The following is a 17,503-nucleotide window of genomic DNA, read 5'->3' as shown; positions in this document are numbered from 1 at the left end:
GCCATCTTAACCACTGTCACCGCCCCCACCTCGATTCCTTAGAAGCCGCGGTCAGTGTACCCAGGCCCCCAATTGGCTGACGGGTGAGGAGTCGGAGACCGCCGTGGGCTCTGATTGGCCGATAACCGAATTCTCCTTGGGCCTTGGAGACGAATATAGCCGACCTCCCCTCTCGCGCGCCGGGCTCCCATTGGTCACGCACTCGGGGCATGCGCAGTGGATGCCAGACCGCGGTGCCCGGCCGCTGAAACGAGTCTGTAGAGATTTGGGAGCGTGGGTCAGATGGGTCAGAAGGGGCGGAAGGTTTTGCTTCCCCTTGGGGGTTAATGAGATGACCCACCAGGGCGTGGCGTCCCGTGGAAACTCGAAATTGTAAACTCTAACAAGCCCAGTAGGGTTTTCGTGCGTTCCTTTATTCTCTAGTTAACACAGAATAAAAGGCGGTCTTTTGAGTTTGGGTTGTAGGAAATACTCTCAGAAGTTGGTTTAATAAAATTAAGACGCAGTGCGGGCTCTCTGGCTCTCCGGCTCTCCCTAAATACCATGAATTGCGGAGTGACAGTCTTATGGTCTTTATATTCAATGTGCCAAAGTTACTGATTTTACTCCTCTGACAAATGGGTACAAAGTTTACAGAAGCTAAGGTCCCTCCTGGCGAGGGATTTGACAAAGTGTGTTTAAGAGAATAAATACTTAACCCAGTTTTCGATACACAAAGCGATGGTTTTGGAGCATTAGGCCTGGCCGGAGAGGACAGGACTGTTGGATTGATATGTATTGTTTAATATACATCGTAGGTGATATAACCAGTGACCTGCCTTAAAGTTGGCGATTTTTACATTATATGTTCGTATGTAAATTAAAATATAAGTATATATTACATACATTATAAAATACATATAAATGGCTACAAATACGGGATTCATAGGGATATAGATAATATAGATGGAGGAGTGGGGCCTCAGTTTACTGTGCTGGGTCAGTCACGTGCTGAAGGCAAGTAACTTGATAATTTCACGTGATGCCCTCAATTGTAGGAAACCTGACCCTGAGTCCCCTACCTTTACCAGGTCAGGGGGAATTTCCCTTAGATTGCTTGGAAATTCCAAATCTATGCCCAGCACTCCTTCCACTGTTGAAAACAACCTGGCTTTTGCATCAGCTCTGATCATTATTTTAAGATTTTAAGTGTGTGTATGGTAGCTTGGGGTGCTAGGTAGAGCATATCAAAGGCTGGGTTAAAATGCGGGCACTTTGTCATCACCGAATGTTTCTGATGGTGGCTGGGTTTGTAACACACATACTTCTGTTTAGTATCCTCACTCAAGGGCCATTGCTGGTAGGAGGCCTATTGTATTTGTTTGGGATCTGGCCCTAATGGTTATAGTAGCATAGCCCAACATGCAATAGCTCTATGATCTCTTTCTAGAAATACACCCCACAGTGATACAATGGAAGAAGTCGGAGGGAAACAAAAGAAAATCTTCAGCTTATGAATAAAGGAATGAGCCCATTTGAAAAAAATAAAATGCTGAAAAAACCCCTCCAGTTAATGTAGCTTGCATCATATGTCAGTAGCCCTTCCAATTAGAGATCTCTTCACCAGCAACCACAGTTTAGATCTCGAATACAAGCAACTTGAGAAAAAAAGTTGTTTTGTGTGTGTTTACTAGGTTTGGCAACTGTGGGAAAACAATGAGTGTTGTGTTTAAAATCTTATGAATGATGGAGCTTTCAGGAAATTGGGTGATAAATATGCACATATGCATAGTGTTAGCATAACTTGCAGGAGTCCTGGGAGTTAGTCAGGAAGCTTTAAAATCTATTTACTGAGGCACCTGGGTGGTTCAGTCCTTAAGCAGACTGCCTGCCTTCTGCTCATGTCATGGTCCCAGGACCCTGGGATGTAGCCCAGCTCCCTACTCAGCGGGAAGCCTGATTCTCCCTCCCCCCTCCCCCTGCTTGTATTCCTTCTCTTGCTGTGTATTTCTCTGTCAAATAAGTAAATAAAATAAAAATGTATTTATTTTTGGCCACCGGTAGTCTTCTAAAAATCGAAGCAAAATCTCTTAAAGCTACTTTTTCACTTTTGATTTTTTTTTAAATTTGTGACTGAAAGCTATTTGTCAACATTTACAAATACTCAGGAGGCTGAGCATGGGTGCTAACTACACAATGGGCTGGGGTGGGGTGGGGCAGGGCTGCACAACCAGGACATTTGGGGTGCAGGGATTTTTTTTAATTTTTAATTAATTAATTAATTTTAAAGATTTTATTTATTTGTTAGAGAGAGAGACCACAAGCAGGGGGAGAGCAAGCAGAGGGAGAAGATTCCCCGCTGAGCGAGGAGCCTGATGTGGGGCTCCATCCCAGGACTATGGGATCATTACCTAAGCAGAAGACAGGCACTTAACCATCTGAGCCACCCAGGCATCCCAAGATTATTTTTTTTAAGATTTTATTTGTTTATTTGACAGAGAGAGACACAGCAAGAGAGGGAACACAAGCAGGGGTAGTGGGAGAGGGAGAAACAGGCCTCCAGCTAAGCAGGGAGCCTGATGTGGGGCTCTATCCTACAACCCTGGGATCTTGACCTGAGCCGAAGGCAGACAGTTAAAGACTGAGCCACCCAGGTGCCTGCCAATTTTTTAAAGGATAAACAATCATCCTTTCAAAGCTTCTTCCCCTTGGTTAATTCATAATAGATGAACTTCTGCACAAAATTTGAATTATAAAAGAATTAGAGCAGTGCAGGATATTCGGGGGTGAGGCCAGGTAACAAACAGAATCTCTCTTCCCTCCCTAAGGCTCTGAATGTGAAAGCCCTAATACCTTAGCCCTTTGTGTTTCAAAGAGTAAAAATACGGGCCAGGTTCCAGTGCCATGAGTGGCCAGGCAGCTTCTGAGCCTCTTCCCAAGTATATATTTTCCCAGAAGAAAGAGACCATGTGTTGAAATAAAAACAACTAATTGGGATAAAACATCTTGTAATCAGTTTATAACTAAATGCATCTGCGTAGATTTTTTGCAAAGAGGACACGATGGATGTAACTGTGTCCCTTGAAATCGTATGTTGAGGTCCTAAACCCTAATAGGACTGTCTTTGAGGAGAGGGACCTTACGGAGATAACAGGTCAATGAGGTCACAAGGGTGGGACCCTTATCCAAAAGGACTGGGGTCCTTATGAGCAGGGGAAGAGACACCAGAGATGTGTGTATACAGAGAAAAGGCGATCTGCAAGCAAAGGAGAGAGACTTCAGCAGAAAGCAAATTGGCCGACACATTGACCTTGGACTTCCAGCCTCCACAACTGTGAAAACAAGGCCCCCAACAGTCCCCTCATATCTGTCGTCATGCCCCTTAGCCATGCAATTTTGCGGTTCCCTTATCCAGAGGTGGACCATATTTCCTCAGCCCTTGAACCAAGGCCAGCCTTGTGACTTGCTCTGACCAAGAGCAGGCTGCAGAAGTGCCACTGGGGGAGACCCAGAGCCTAGCCCTCAAGGGCCATGCAGTTTCTGCCTTGGCCATAGAGAAGGAGCAGGGCCCTGAGCCCTGCGCATGAGGAAGCTAGCCTGGCCCCCTGGAGGATGAGAGTAGGGGTGGCAGAGAGCCAAGACACTCCCTGATGACAGCGGGCACCAAGCGCGGACCCTCTCATTAGCTGCAGCCCCAGGATGGAGCAGAGGAAAGTCCAAGTGAGGCACCTTCCGCTAGCGGATCCCAACTCCAATTGCCTACCTATGGGATTGTGAGTGAATCTACTGTTGTAACACAAAGCCACTGTTTTAGGTGTTAGTGCAACAGTAACTAAATTGACATTCTTCTCTTCCTGAACAGGGCTGAGTGAACCCGACAGTGTTTCTAGAGGGCAGATCTTGTTGTGGCCACCAAAAGAGCAAACTTGGTAGGTCAAGAACTAGTGCAAAGAGACAGCTGCTCTGGTCCTCCCCCTCCCCACTACCTGGGTGTAGGGCTGGGAGCCCCAGTGCGACACTCAGCACTGTCTCCTTCAATGCTCTTTCCCCAGATTTGGAGTCAGTAGTAGCCTTTGCTGTCTCTGAAATTGTGGTGATAAATACTGGAAAGTCCACAAACAAAAAAAAGTTTCTTTTTAAAAAAAAATATTGTATTCATTTACTTGACAGGGAGAGAGACAGAATAAGCAAGGGTAGCGGCTGGCAAAGGGAGAGGGAAAAGCAGGCTCCCCTCTGAGCAGGGAGCCTGACACGGGGCTGGATCCCAGAACTCTGGGATCCTGACCTGAGCCAAAGACAGGTGCCTAACCCACTGAGCCACCCAGGCATCCCCTGAGAATGGTTTCTTTAAGCAATTATGAGGCTTCACCAGGGGAAATGTTCACTACAAGGTATATTATGAACAAGTGATAGTATATCATTTGAATACCTAGTTATTAGTCTGAATAAGCACATGCTGTATAATTTTAAATGTAGAAAAAGCATTCTTCAAGATCTAGAGAGAAAGTGTAAAAATGTGCCTGATTATTTGAATACATACACTCAGTGTAGTACCGAGCTCTTTCCACTGCCACAGAGTAATTGGACTTTTTGCTTGGTTTCAAACCAAATCTATAACGTTAAAATACATCATAATTTCCATCAGCAACTTGTTGGCGTTGAGTGAAGGGAAATCCCTCCTTGTACAAAGACATGTGATTTTGGGGGGTCTGGGTGGCTCAGTAGGTTAAGCTTAGAGTCTGCCTTCAGCTCAGGTCAAGATCTCAGGGGGCCTGGGATCAAGCCCTGTGCTGGGCTCCCTGCTGGTCAAGGAGCCTGCCTCTCCCTCTCCCAGCCCCCTGCTTGTGCTCTCTCTTACTATCTCTCTCTCTCTCTCTCTCTCTGTGTCAAATAAACAAATAAAATTTTTTTTAAAAAAGACATGTGATTTCTGCTAAAGACTTTCAAAGACATTCTCTAATGCAATGTTATTAAAAGGATCTTTGGGGCGCCTGGGTGATTCAGTCAGTGAAGCGGCTATCTTCAGCTCAGATCATGATCCCAGGGGCCTGGGATCAAGCCCCATATGGGGCTCCCTGCTCCCTGAGAAGCCTGCTTCTCCATCTCCCTCTGCCTGACGCTCTACCTACTTGTGCTCTATCTCTCTGTGTGACAAATAAATAAAATCTTTTTTATTTTTTATTTTATTATTTTTCTAAAGACTTTATTTATTTATTTGACAGACATAGATCACAAGCAGGCAGAGAGGCAGGCAGAGAGAAGGGGAGGAAGCAGGCTCACCGCCAAGCAGACAGCTCGATCCCAGGACCCTGAGATCATGACCCGAGCCGAAGGCAGAGGCTTAACCCACTGAGCCGGTGGCACGGAGCTTCCTCCTCTCTCTCTCTCTCTCCCCCTGCCTCTCTGCCTACTTGTGATCTCTCTCTCTCAAATAAATAAAATCTTTTAAAAAAAGATTTTATTAATTTGACAGAGAGAGGGAGAGAGCACAAGCAAGGGGAATAGTGGGGAGAAAGAGAGGGGGAAGCAGACTCTCCGACGATCAGGGAGCCCTATGCAGGGCTCCATCCAGGGACCCTGGGATCATGACCTGAGCTGAAGGCAGACGCCTAACCATCTGAGCCACTCAGGTGCCCCAAATAAATAAAATCTTTTTTTTTTTTAAAGGATCTTGTATTTCCCAGCCCAAATGAACATTGACTTTCACGCTAAGACTTTCCACTGCGTATTTTGATTAAGCAGCAATGGGTTCGCGTCTAATATTCATCAAAATAGGAAACTGGAATCTGTCCCCACATTGCAGAGGGCAAGCTGAACCACAAGGCAAAGAGAGTTCCACAAACTCAGGCAAACAATGTGAGTGTATACTTCACACGCGCCCTCGCACACAGACAGGTGTGCATGTAGTCGTGTGGTCCCCAGAGCCACAGACTGGTCAGAGGCCTCAACGAGAAAAACCAAATACTGTGCAGGGATTGAAGTGATTCGGTGGGCGACGCCCCCGTCCCCCATACCCAATTATTTCTCTCAAGTAGTTCAACGAAGTTACCACACAAGAGTTTGGAATTCAATCTCAGGCAGGAGAGGACCACCTATAAAATGTATGGAATGCATTAGATCCACCGAATCAAAATTCATTCGACAAATATATTTTTTTAAGATTTCATTTATGGATTTGATAAAGAGAGAGAGAGAGAGAGAGAGCACAAGCAGGGGAGCGGCAGAGCGAGAGGGAGAAGTAGGCTCGATTCAGTCGAATAATCTACTAACATCTGCTACATGCTGGGTACTCTGTCCGACGCTCTCTATCTGCATTTTCTCCTTCAACCCTCGCAACAAACCGATGAGGTGGCTGTTTTGTCCCCATTTTACTCATGAGGAAAGAGATTCAGAGAATTTAGGGGACTTATTTGCTCAAGGTCGCAGAGTCAGAACAAATAAGGCTGCGCCCCATCCTCTAAACTCTGGCTCCCAGGGGCGCCTGGGTGGCTCAGTTGGTTAAGCAACTGCCTTTGGCTCAGGTTATGATTCTGGAGTCCAGGGGATCGAGTTCCACATCAGGCTCCCTGCTCACCAGGGAGTCTGCTTCTCCTTCTGACCCTCCCCTCTCTTATGTTCTCTCTCATTCTCTTTTTCAAATAAATAAATAAATAAATAAATAAAATATTTAAATAAAGAAATAAACAAACTCTAGCTCCCAGTACCCAGCCTCTCACCTCATTCTTCTAGCAAACTCCTATTCATCTTTCACATCTTAGCTGAGATCCTACTCTCCTTGGAACTCCTTCCTAGGCATGCTGAAGTTCAGGTTCTCTTGCCTCCCACTGTGTGCTCCCCAGGCTTCCTAGACTTGGTCCTATACACCACAAACTCATGTATTCTTCCTCTGTAGGCAGTAAGTGGGCAAGACTTTGGGCCATATTTCAGTTACGGGTGCATGGAAGACCCAGGGCGCCTGGCTGGTGTGCGACTCTTGATCTTAGGGTTGTGAGTTCAAGCTCTACACTGGGCACTGAGTCTACTTAAAATAAAATTTAAAAATTAGCTATTGGGGGGACACCTGGGTGGCTCAGTCGGTTTAAGCATCTACCTTCAGCTCCCTGCTCAGCGGGGAGACTGCTTCTCCCTCTCCCTCTGTCATCCCTCCACCTGCCTCATGCTCTCTCTCAAATAAAATCTTAAAAAAAAAATAGCTATTATGGGGCACCTGGATGGCTCAGTCATTGGGCGTCTGCCTTCAGCTCAGGTCAGGATTCCAGGGTCTTGGAATCGAGCCCTGAATCAGGCTCCCTGTTCAGGAATCCTGCTTCTCCCTCTCCCGCTCCCCCGTTTCTGTTCCCTTTCTCGCTGTGTCTCTCTCTGTCAGATAAATAATAAAAGCTTTAAAAAAAATAGCTATTGGATGAGTGACTAAATGAAGGTATGAATAATGCACTCCAAAGATCTCCTCACCCTCCTCCCCAGTCTCCTTCCTTGCATAGGGCCAGGCCAGTGCTGAGCCCCTTGGGGTGGGAGACAGAGTACAGCCACGAAGTAGACCTGCCCTTACGAGGTCATGCTGGTTAGGGAGACATTCCAGAAAACAATGGGAGTGCAGAGGGCCCTAAGCTGGAGGAGAGGATGGGGTGGAGGCAAAGCAGCTGGGGAAAGGAAAATCAACTGATGTCATCAGAGATGAAACAAATTGTTTCATCCGAATAATGTTCCCACGTCAAATAGGAGAACAATCATATGAGTATAAATTATGGACTGGAGAATAATTGAGCCTGGCACCTTTATTTATTTATTTTTAAAGATTTATTTATTTAATTAAGGGTGGGGAGAGAACACAGGCGTACAGGAGCAGGGAAGGGGGCAGAGGGAGAGAAGCGGACTCTGGCCTGAGCCCAGAGCCTATCTACTGACTCCCAGATCCTGATCGATCTCATGACCCTGAAATCATGACCTGAGATGATGACCTGAGCCGAAATTAAAAGTCAGACACTGAACTGACTGAGCCACCCCGGAAACCCAAGCCTGACACCTTTAGAGTCGGATGCTGGTGTATAGGCTAAACACACACCCTTTTACCTGGGAGTGATCTGTTATTTACAAGGGAGTAATTATTGCGGGGGGCTCTATTATTTGCCAGTAGTTCTAAGGCGTTTTGCGTCCCCTTGTCCCTGCTTCGTCAGTCACACATTGCCTTTTGTTCTGACTCCCGGCTCTGGTCCTCGCTTGCCTGGTTCCGAAGACGGACAGTACATCGGTGAGGTCCCTGCGAAGGCTAGAAGCAGTGTGAGGACAGGAATAATAAGTGACTCATATTTTGTGTTCCCTCCATGGTATCGGGGGGGCCTGTCAGACCAAGAGTTGGAGAAAGGTAGAGGATGGGTGCCTGTTGGATAATGTACGGCTTCCCTACAAATGTGCACGGCGAGGTGTTTGTCTCTCGGACCCTGAATTCACATTTTCCTGGTCTGATAGTTTTGGCTTGCACTCCGGGAGGCATCAGCGGTTTGCTTCTGCCCAAGGCGCCATGAACTTCAGCCCCAGGGATTTCTTATCACAGACTGAGAAGCCTCTGTCCCTGATGGTATTTATTTGACGCCATTAATTCTAGTCCTTTGACTCGTTTTGTTTTGTTTTGTTTTTCCCTTTGGTTCTGGCATGGGAAAAGAGGTAGAACAAAGAGAACCTTCCGCCTGGCCCTGGGAGTCTTCTTGCCTTCTGATAAATCGCAGGCTTTCTAATCAGGTGACAGCTGGAAGGAGGACCAGCTGCTCCCCCAGCTCCCCCTACTCCCTACTGCTCCCTCCCTCCTGCTACTAACTCTGCTCCTCGCTGGTCTCCCTGCTCCCCTTTGTTCTTCTTGCCCTCTCCCACTGCTCCTCTTACTTACCCTCCTCCCTGCTGCTCCCCCTGCTCCCCACAGCTACCCTCTGCTCCCCCAGGTGCCACCCTTCACACTCCTGTAAGAGAGAAGAAATCAGGCTCAGGCTCTTTAACCGGAACCGGAGTGTTGGCTTACCCCCTGCCACGGAGGAACCTCCTGAAGGCCCGCCCCCCTCTTAGCAGTGTCTGGGCCAGAGATCCCGGCTGCCACCTTCTGGGAAAATGAGTAACAAGTCAATGTTTGATTGGAATCCAAGGGGAGAAACAGTGGGATCTTGCTGAAGACTCCTCCCTTTAATTGATTGCTTTACTACCCAGCTGACACGTGTTTAAAATCTGCCCCCCAGACATGGGTGGGGTAGGTTTCAGGCCTTCGTCGGCCATGGAATTCTAGCCCCTCTGCTGGATGACAGTCCTCCTCAAGTTTTTTCAAAAAACATTTATTAAAGACCTTGTTGCGCAAGGGAGTTTGCCAGGCAGTGTGTAAGGATAGTGGAACACCCAGCCTCTCCAATGCACAAATTCACTGGGGGAGGTGGGAATGACACGGGCATATGCAAGATAAAGAGCAGACTCCAGGCTGAACCCCTGTGGGCTGGGAAAGCTATTTGCCTTTATCATAGTCCGACCAGAGACTCAAACATTTTGGAAACAGAGAAAAAGAGATAGAGGGGCTCCTGGGTGGCTCAGTCGGTTAAGCATCTGCTTTCTGCTCAGGTCATGATCCCAGGGTCCTGGCATTGATCCCCATGTGTGTCTGGGCTTCCTGCTCAGCAGGGAGACTGCTTCTCCCTCTGTCCCTCCCCCGCCAGCTCCTGTGTGTGTGTGTGTGTGTGTGTGTGTGTGTGTGTGTGTGTGTCTCCCTCTCAAATGAATAAAAGGTTTTTAAAAAAAATGGTAGAAAGCAAAGAATGGGGCCACCTGAGAACAATTTTGACATGAGCAGCTAGGAGTAGATCCCATGCAGTTGAGTAAATGAGTTCTCCCTAGCCAAGCAAATTTTTCTACATTGTATTTTCTGCCTTGGTTAATATCATCATCAGGCCATCACTGTTGCATTACATACTACTTACTTCTTGGCGCTCAGATAATACCTCCCTGTGGTCACCTGTGCCTGAAACCCCACCGCACCCAGAATTCTTGTTCTTTTCTCTGCTCCTAAGTGTCTGTGGGGCTACAGGGGAAAGAGGATAGCCCTGGGTCACACAGCAGAAAACATAAAATCAAGCACAGGTCATCCACTTTCTTAGCAGGGCTTTCAGCTCTGAGAGGGGGGGAATTCCTGCTGCCCCAGCACTGCCCTGGAGTGCTGGGCACCGCCAGCCTGGCTTTCTTCTTCCTTGCATCCATCTGAGATTGTCTCTGGCTATTTCCTGGAGGCAGTGCTTGGCACAAGACCCAACTTGTAGCCATTATTATGTTTTATTCCTATTTTTTAAAAGATTTTTATTTATTTATTTATTTATTTATTTATTTATTTTTAAAGATTTTATTTATCTATTTGACAGACAGAGATCACAGGTAGGCAGAGAGGCAGGCAGAGAGAGAGGAGGAAGCAGGTTCCCCGCTGAGCAGAGAGCCCGATGCGGGGCTCGATCCCAGGACCCTGGGATCATGACCTGAGCCGAAGGCGGAGGCTTTAACCCACTGAGCCACCCAGGCGTCCCAAATTTTTATTTATTTGACAGAGAGAGACACAGCGACAGAGGGAACGGAAGCAGGAGGAGTGGAAGAGGGAGAAGCAGGTTTCCTGCTGAGCAGGAAACCCAATTCAGGGAACCCAATGCGGGGCTCGGTTCTAAGACCCCGGGATCACGACCTAAGCCCAAGGCAGATGCCCAGTGACTGAGCCACCCAAGCACCCCTGTTTTATTCCTATTTTTAAAAAAGATTTTATTTATCCATTTTAGAGAGAAAGATCACATGACATGGGGAGGAGGGGCAGAGGGAGAGGGAGAATCTCAAGCAGACTCCACACCGAGCATGGAACCTGATGCATGCATGGCTCGATCCCACAATCCTGAGATCATGACTCGAGCTAAAATCAAGAGTTGGACGCTTAACCAACTGAGCCACCTGGGTGCTCGCGTTTTTCCTTTAGCAGATTCACCCTTCTATAAAAGTTCACATTTTCAAGAGGAAATATGGAGAATATTGGTGACTTCATTATGAATTATTTTATAATAAATATTATATAAGTTCTTAAAGTGTAAGAAAATTTAGATATATAACATGGACACTAGCCACATTTTTTATGAACTAAAGAGTCCCCCTCCCCCCCAAAAAAACCAGGCGTGGCCATGTATGTGAGTGTGTGGGAGGGGACAAAGGTTGGCCAAAGGTGAATTTTGCCGAGTTTAGGACATTAACAAACTGACAAATCCTCAACTTCTAACTATTCCCACTATCATTTTATGAAAGAAAGAACATTTTTTTTTTCTGCACATAAAAAAGTAGGAAGGACATAATCTCGGAATATAGCCATGTCATCCTCTGGGACTCCAGAGATCCAGAGAAAGAAGCAGAAACAGAGGTGAAGAACAGACATATGGAAAAATACCCAGCATCACTCATCATCAGGGAAGTGGAAATCAGATACACAATGAGATCTCATTTCATACCTGTCAGAAAGGCCAGGATCAAAAAGATAAGAAACAACACGTGTTGGTGAGGATGTGGAGAAAAGGGAAGCCTTGCGCATTGTTGGTGGGAACGCAAGCTGGTGTAGCCACTCCAGAAAACAGTATGGAGTTTCCTCAAGATAGTAAAATAGAAATACCCATATGAGCTAATAATTCCACTGTTAGGTATTTACCCAGAGAAAACGAAAACACTGACTCGAAATATATACACACCCACATGTTTATTGCAGCGTTATTTGCAATAGCCAAGATACAGAAACAACCCAAGGGTCCAACTGCAGATGAATAGATAACAAAGACGTGATATATATACATATATATATATATATAAAATACATAAATATATGTATAAATGTGTGTGTATATCTATAAAGGAATATTACTCAGCCATGAAAAAGAATGAGATCTTACCATTTGCAGCAATATAGATGGACCTAGAGGTATAATAGTAAGTGAAATTAGTCAGATAGAGAAAGGCAGATATCATATGATTTCACTTTTATGTGGTATCTAAAAACCAAAAAGGAACAAACAAAAAACAAAACAACATGGAACAGAACAGACTCATAAATACAGAGACCAAACTGGTGGTTGCCAGAGGAAAGCAGGGTGGAGGGATATGTGGTCTAGGTGAAGAAGATTAAGAGGAACAAAATTTGAGTTAAAAAAAAAAAAAAGAAGAGGGGCGCCTGGGTGGCTCAGTGGGTTAAGGCCTCTGCCTTCGGCTCAGGTCCTGATCCCGGGGTCCTGGGATCGAGCCCCGAGTCAGGCTCTCTGCTCGTTGGGAGCCTGGTTCCTCCTCTCTCTGCCTGCCTCTGCCTACTTGTGATCTCTGTCTGTCAAATAAATAAATAAATAAATCTTAGGGAAAAAAAAAGAGTGGGTGTGAAGCTGTCACAGACTGAGGAGGAAGGAAAGAAGAAAGGTAACTCCCACTTTTCCAGACCACATAAAATGGCACATCTGCTGGGGAGGGCTAAAGAGATTTGGGGTACTGGTAAAACTTCAGAATACCTCTTGGGAGGAAATGGTAATTTCCTCCCCAAAGCAAACAAAGGTCTTTTTGATGGTATTAAGGCCCAGCAATACCTGTGATCCCTTCTTGGTTTAAAAAATTGGTATGTGGGGCACCTGGGTGGCTCAGTGGGTTAAAGCCTTTGCCTCTGGCTCAGGTCATGATCCTAGAGTCCTGGGATAGAGCCCCAAATCTGGCTCTCTGCTCAGCGGGGAGCCTGCTTCCCTTCTTCTCTCTCTGCCTGCCTCTCTGCCCACTTGTGATCTCTGTCTGTCAAATAAATAAATGAAAATTTAAAAAAAAGAAATTGGTGTGGGGAGGGGGTGGGGGGCGCCTGGATGGCTTAGTGGGTTGAGCAACTGCCTTTGGCTGAGGTGATGATCCCAAAGTCCCGGGATCGAGCCCTGTGTCAGGCTCCCTGCTTGGCAGGGAGTCTGTTTCTCCCTCTGCCCCTCACCCCGCTTTGTGCTCTTTCTCTTTCAAATAAATAAAATCTTTTTCTAAAAAAGAAAAATTGGGGTGCCTGGGTGGCTCAGTTGATTGTCTGCCTTTGGCTTGGGTCATGATCCCAAGGTTCTGGGATCAAGCCCCACGTTGGGCTCCCTGTTCATGGGAAGCCTGGTTCCTCCCTCTCCTCCCTGTTCAAGCTCTCCCTCAAATAAATAAATAAAAGGCTTTTTTTTTTTTTTAAAGAAATGATTGGGGCGCCTGGGTGGCTCAGTCGTTAAGCATCTGCCTTTGGCTCAGGTCATGATCCCAGGGTGCTGGGATCAGGCCCCACATGGGGCTCCCTGCTCATTGGGAAGCCTGGTTCCTCCTCTCCCACTCCCCCTCTGGTGTTCCCTCTCTGGCTGTCTCTCTCTGTCAAATAAATAAATAAAATCTTTTAAAAAATAAAATAAAAAGAAATGATTTGGGGGGGGGGACAGAGTGATAACACAGAAAACCTGGTCTATATGTGGAAGACTGGAAAAGTCAAATTTCAAGCCAAGAAAAAGAAATATTCTGTTGTGAAGACTTCTAGAGAAGCTTCTAACATTTCTAATGGCAGGTCCTTGGGGAAGTCAGCAGTCTCTGGCCAGGAGACCACTGGCAACTGCCGTATTCCCCAGCTCCCTCTCATCTATGGTGTGAGGGCGAACCCCAGTCTTGGTTTCCGGCCACACACACTGTGGTTGGCATTGCTGTGGTTGCTGGGGCAAAAGATAAAACCTGTCTGTCTTTCCTGGCACTGGGCACATTTTATAGTTTTATCAATGTATAGCTTACATATCATTAAGTTCACCCATTGTTAGTGTACAGTTCAATGATTTTTAGTACATTTATAGCATTGTGCAAACATTATCACAAGTCAATTTCAGGACGTTTCCATCAGCCCTAAAATTTCCCACGAGCCCACTTGCAGTATTCCAGTCCCAGGCAAGCACTGACCTTTCTATCTCTATGGATTTGCCTTTTATGGACATTTCATATAAATGGAATCATACAACATAGGAAACATTGGATCTTGCTTCTTTCACTTAGTGCAACATTTTTGAGGTTCATCTGTGTTGTCAGTGTTCTGTTCTGTTTTATTGCTGATAGGAATCCATTGTGTATCAGAGACACCACATTCTGTGTATCCATTCATCAGTAATGGACATATGGATAGTTTCTGGATTTTTGTTCTTATGAATAATGCTACTATGAATATTAGCATATGAGGGCACCTGGGTGGCTCAGTTGGTGAAGCGTCTGCCTTTGGCTCCAGTCATGATTCTAGGGTCCTGGGGTGGAGTCCCTGCATGGGTCTCGTTACTTAGCAGGGAGTCTGCTTCGCCTCTGCCCCTTCTTTCTGCTCACGGGCAGGTCTCTTTCTCTTGCAAAAATAAATAAATAAAATCTTAAAAAAAAAAAAAAAAAGACAGGGGCACCTGAATGGCTCAGTGGGTTAGAGCTTCTGCCTTCAACTCAGGTCATGGTCTCAGAGTCCTGGGATCGAGCTCTGCATCAGGCTTTCTGCTCAGCGGGGAGCCTGCTTCCCCCCCACCTCTCTCTGCCTGCCTCTCTGCCTACTTGTGATCTCTCTCTCTGTCAAATAAATAAATAAAATCTTTAAAAAAAAAAAAAGACATCCAAAAGAGGGACACCTGGCTGGCTCAGTCAGGTTAAAGGTCTGTATTTGCCTTAGGTCATGATCCAGTTCCGCCTCAGGTTCCCTGCTCAGCCGGGACTCTGCTTCTCTGGCTGCTGCTGCTTCTGCTTGTGCTCTCTCTCTCTGACAAATAAATGAATAAAAATATTTTTTAAAATTGTTTTTAAAAAAAGAGTCACATGCTCTACCAAATTGAGTCCCTAATTTTTTCATTTTAAAGTGTATTTTTTTTCTGTAAAAATATGGAACACTTCCCTGATTTGTGTGTCAATCATGCTAATCTCTGTACTATTCCAATTATAGTATATGTGCTCCGAAAGGAAACACTGTCTTTTCATTTTCTTAGTGGTGTCTTTCCAAGTACAAACACTTTAAATTTTAATGAAGTCCAATTTATCAACTTTTTTTTCTTTTATAGGTTCTTTTTGGTGTCTTCTTTTTGAAAGATTTTATTTCAGAGAGAGAACGAGAGCGTGCATGCGCACCAGTGGAGGGGGGGGCAGAGGGCTAAGCTGACCCCCATTGAGCGGGGAGCCAGATCCTAGGACCCGGGGATTCTGACCCAAGCCAAAGGCAGACCTTTAACCTGAGTGGGCCAGCCAGGTGCCCCCTTTTTGATGTCTTTTTTTTTTTTAAGATTTTATTTATTCAGGGCGCCTGGGTGGCTCAGTGGGTTAAGCCGCTGCCTTCGGCTCAGGTCATGATCTCAGGGTCCTGGGATCGAGTCCCGCATCGGGCTCTCTGCTCAGCAGGGAGCCTGCTTCCCTCTCTCTCTATGCCTGCCTCTCTGACTACTTGTGATTTCTCTCTGTCAAATAAATAAATAAAATCTTTTAAAAAAAAAGATTTTATTTATTCAGTTTTGTAAGAGAAAGAGAGAGAGAGACCACCTAGGAGCAGGGGGGAGGGGCAGAAGGCAAAGCAGACTCTGCTAAGTAACGAACCGGATGCTGGGGCTTGATGCTGGGACTCCATTAGGTACTCGACCCCAGCGCCCTGGGATCCAGACCTGAGCCGCTCTTCGCAGGTGCTTAACTGACTGAGCCACCCAGGAGCCCTTTGTGATGTCTTTCTAAACTCTTTGCCTCAAGATTGCAAAGATTTGGAGTGCCCGGGTGGCTCAATGGGTTAAGCCTTTGCCTTATGTTCAGGTCATGGTCTCAGGGTCCTGGGAACGAGCCCAGCATTGGGCTCTCTGCTCAGCAGGGAGCCCGCACCTCCCTCTCTCTGCCTGGCTCTCTGCCTATTTGTGATCTCTGTCTGTGTCCAAAAAAAGTTGCAAAGAATTTCTTCTATGCTTTCTTCTAAACATTTTATAGGTTTATATACAGGTCTATGATCCACTGGAGTTCGTTTTTCTGCATGGTGTGAGGTAACAGTGTAAGCCGACCTTTTGTATATGGGTAGCCAGTTCAAGCACCATTTTTAAAAAGATTTTATTTTTTTATTTCACAGAGAGAGGGCACAAGTAGGCAGAGCGGCAGGCAGAGGGAGAGGGAGAAACAGGCTCCCCATTGAGCAGAGCCTGACTTGAGGCTCAATCCCAAGATCCTTGGATCACAACCCGAGCGGAAGGCAGCTGCTTAACTGCCTGAGCCATCCAGGCACCATTTGTTGAAAAGACTGTCTTTTCCCAACTGAATTCTCATAGTACCTTTGTCAAAATCAGTCAGTCATAAATGTAGAGGTTATTTCTAGACTCACAATTCTGTTCTCTCAATCTATATGCCTATCTACCAATCCCACACTGTCTTGATTACTGTAGTTTTCTGGAAAGTTTTGAAATCAGGTTGTAGAAGTCCTCCAGCTTCGTTCTTTTTCAAAATTATTTTGGCTATTCTAGATCTTTGGCACTTCCATATAAATTTAAGGATTAGCTTGTCAATTTCTACAACAAAGTTCTGGGATTTTCTTAGGGATTTCTTGGGATCTATAGATCAATTTGGGGAGATTTGCCAACTTAACAATATTGAGTGTTTCCCATTAACATAAACAGCTTCTCCATTTTTTGAGATCCTTAATATTTATCAGCAATGTTTTAGGTTTTTAAAAAATTTTCATATTTTTTTAAATTTATTTTTTATTTATTTTCGGCATAACAGTATTCATTATTTTTTCACCACACCCAGTGCTCCATGCAATCCGTGCCCTCTATAATACCCACCACCTGGTACCCTAACCTCCCACCCACCCGCCAATTCAAACCCCTCAGATTGTTTCTCAGAGTCCATAGTCTCTCATGGTTCACCTCCCCTTCCAATTTCCCCCAGCTCCCTTCTCCTCTCTAACTCCCCATGTCCTCCATGCTATTTGCTATGCTCCACAAATAAGTGAAACCATATGATAATTGACTCTCTCTGCTTGACTCATTTCACTCAGCATAATCTCTTCCAGTCCCGTCCATGTTGCTACAAAAGTTGGGTATCCATCCTTTCTGATGGAGGCATAATACTCCATAGTGTATATGGACCACATCTTCCTTATCCATTCGTCCGTTGAAGGGCATCTTGGTTCTTTCCACAGTTTGGCGACCGTGGCCATTGCTGCTATAAACTTTGGGGTACAGATGGCCCTTCTTGTCACTACATCTGTATCTTTGGGGTAAATACCCAGGAGTGCAATTGCAGGGTCATAGGGAAGTTCTATTTTTAATTTCTTGAGGAATCTCCACACTTTTCTCCAAAGAGGCTGTACCAACTTGCATTCCCACCAACAGTGTAAGAGGGTTCCCCTTTCTCCACATCCTCTCCAACACATGTTGTTTCCTGTCTTGCTAATTTTGGCCATTCTAACTGGTGTAAGGTGGTATCTCAATGTGGTTTTAATTTGAATCTCCCTGATGGCAAGTGATGATGAACA

At 45.7% G+C, this 17,503-nt stretch overlaps 1 pseudogene; it reads right to left on the bottom strand.

Annotated features, from left to right (window-relative positions):
- Window positions 1-14,880: 14,880 nt before the first annotated feature.
- On the bottom strand, window positions 14,881-14,971 carry LOC116583811 (annotated as a pseudogene).
- Window positions 14,972-17,503: the final 2,532 nt, after the last annotated feature.

Source organism: Mustela erminea, chromosome X (assembly GCF_009829155.1).
Source record: "Mustela erminea isolate mMusErm1 chromosome X, mMusErm1.Pri, whole genome shotgun sequence".
NCBI classification, from domain to species: domain Eukaryota; kingdom Metazoa; phylum Chordata; class Mammalia; order Carnivora; family Mustelidae; genus Mustela; species Mustela erminea.
Note: the sequence above shows the minus strand (reverse complement) of the source record. Positions and strands in the feature narration are given on the sequence as shown.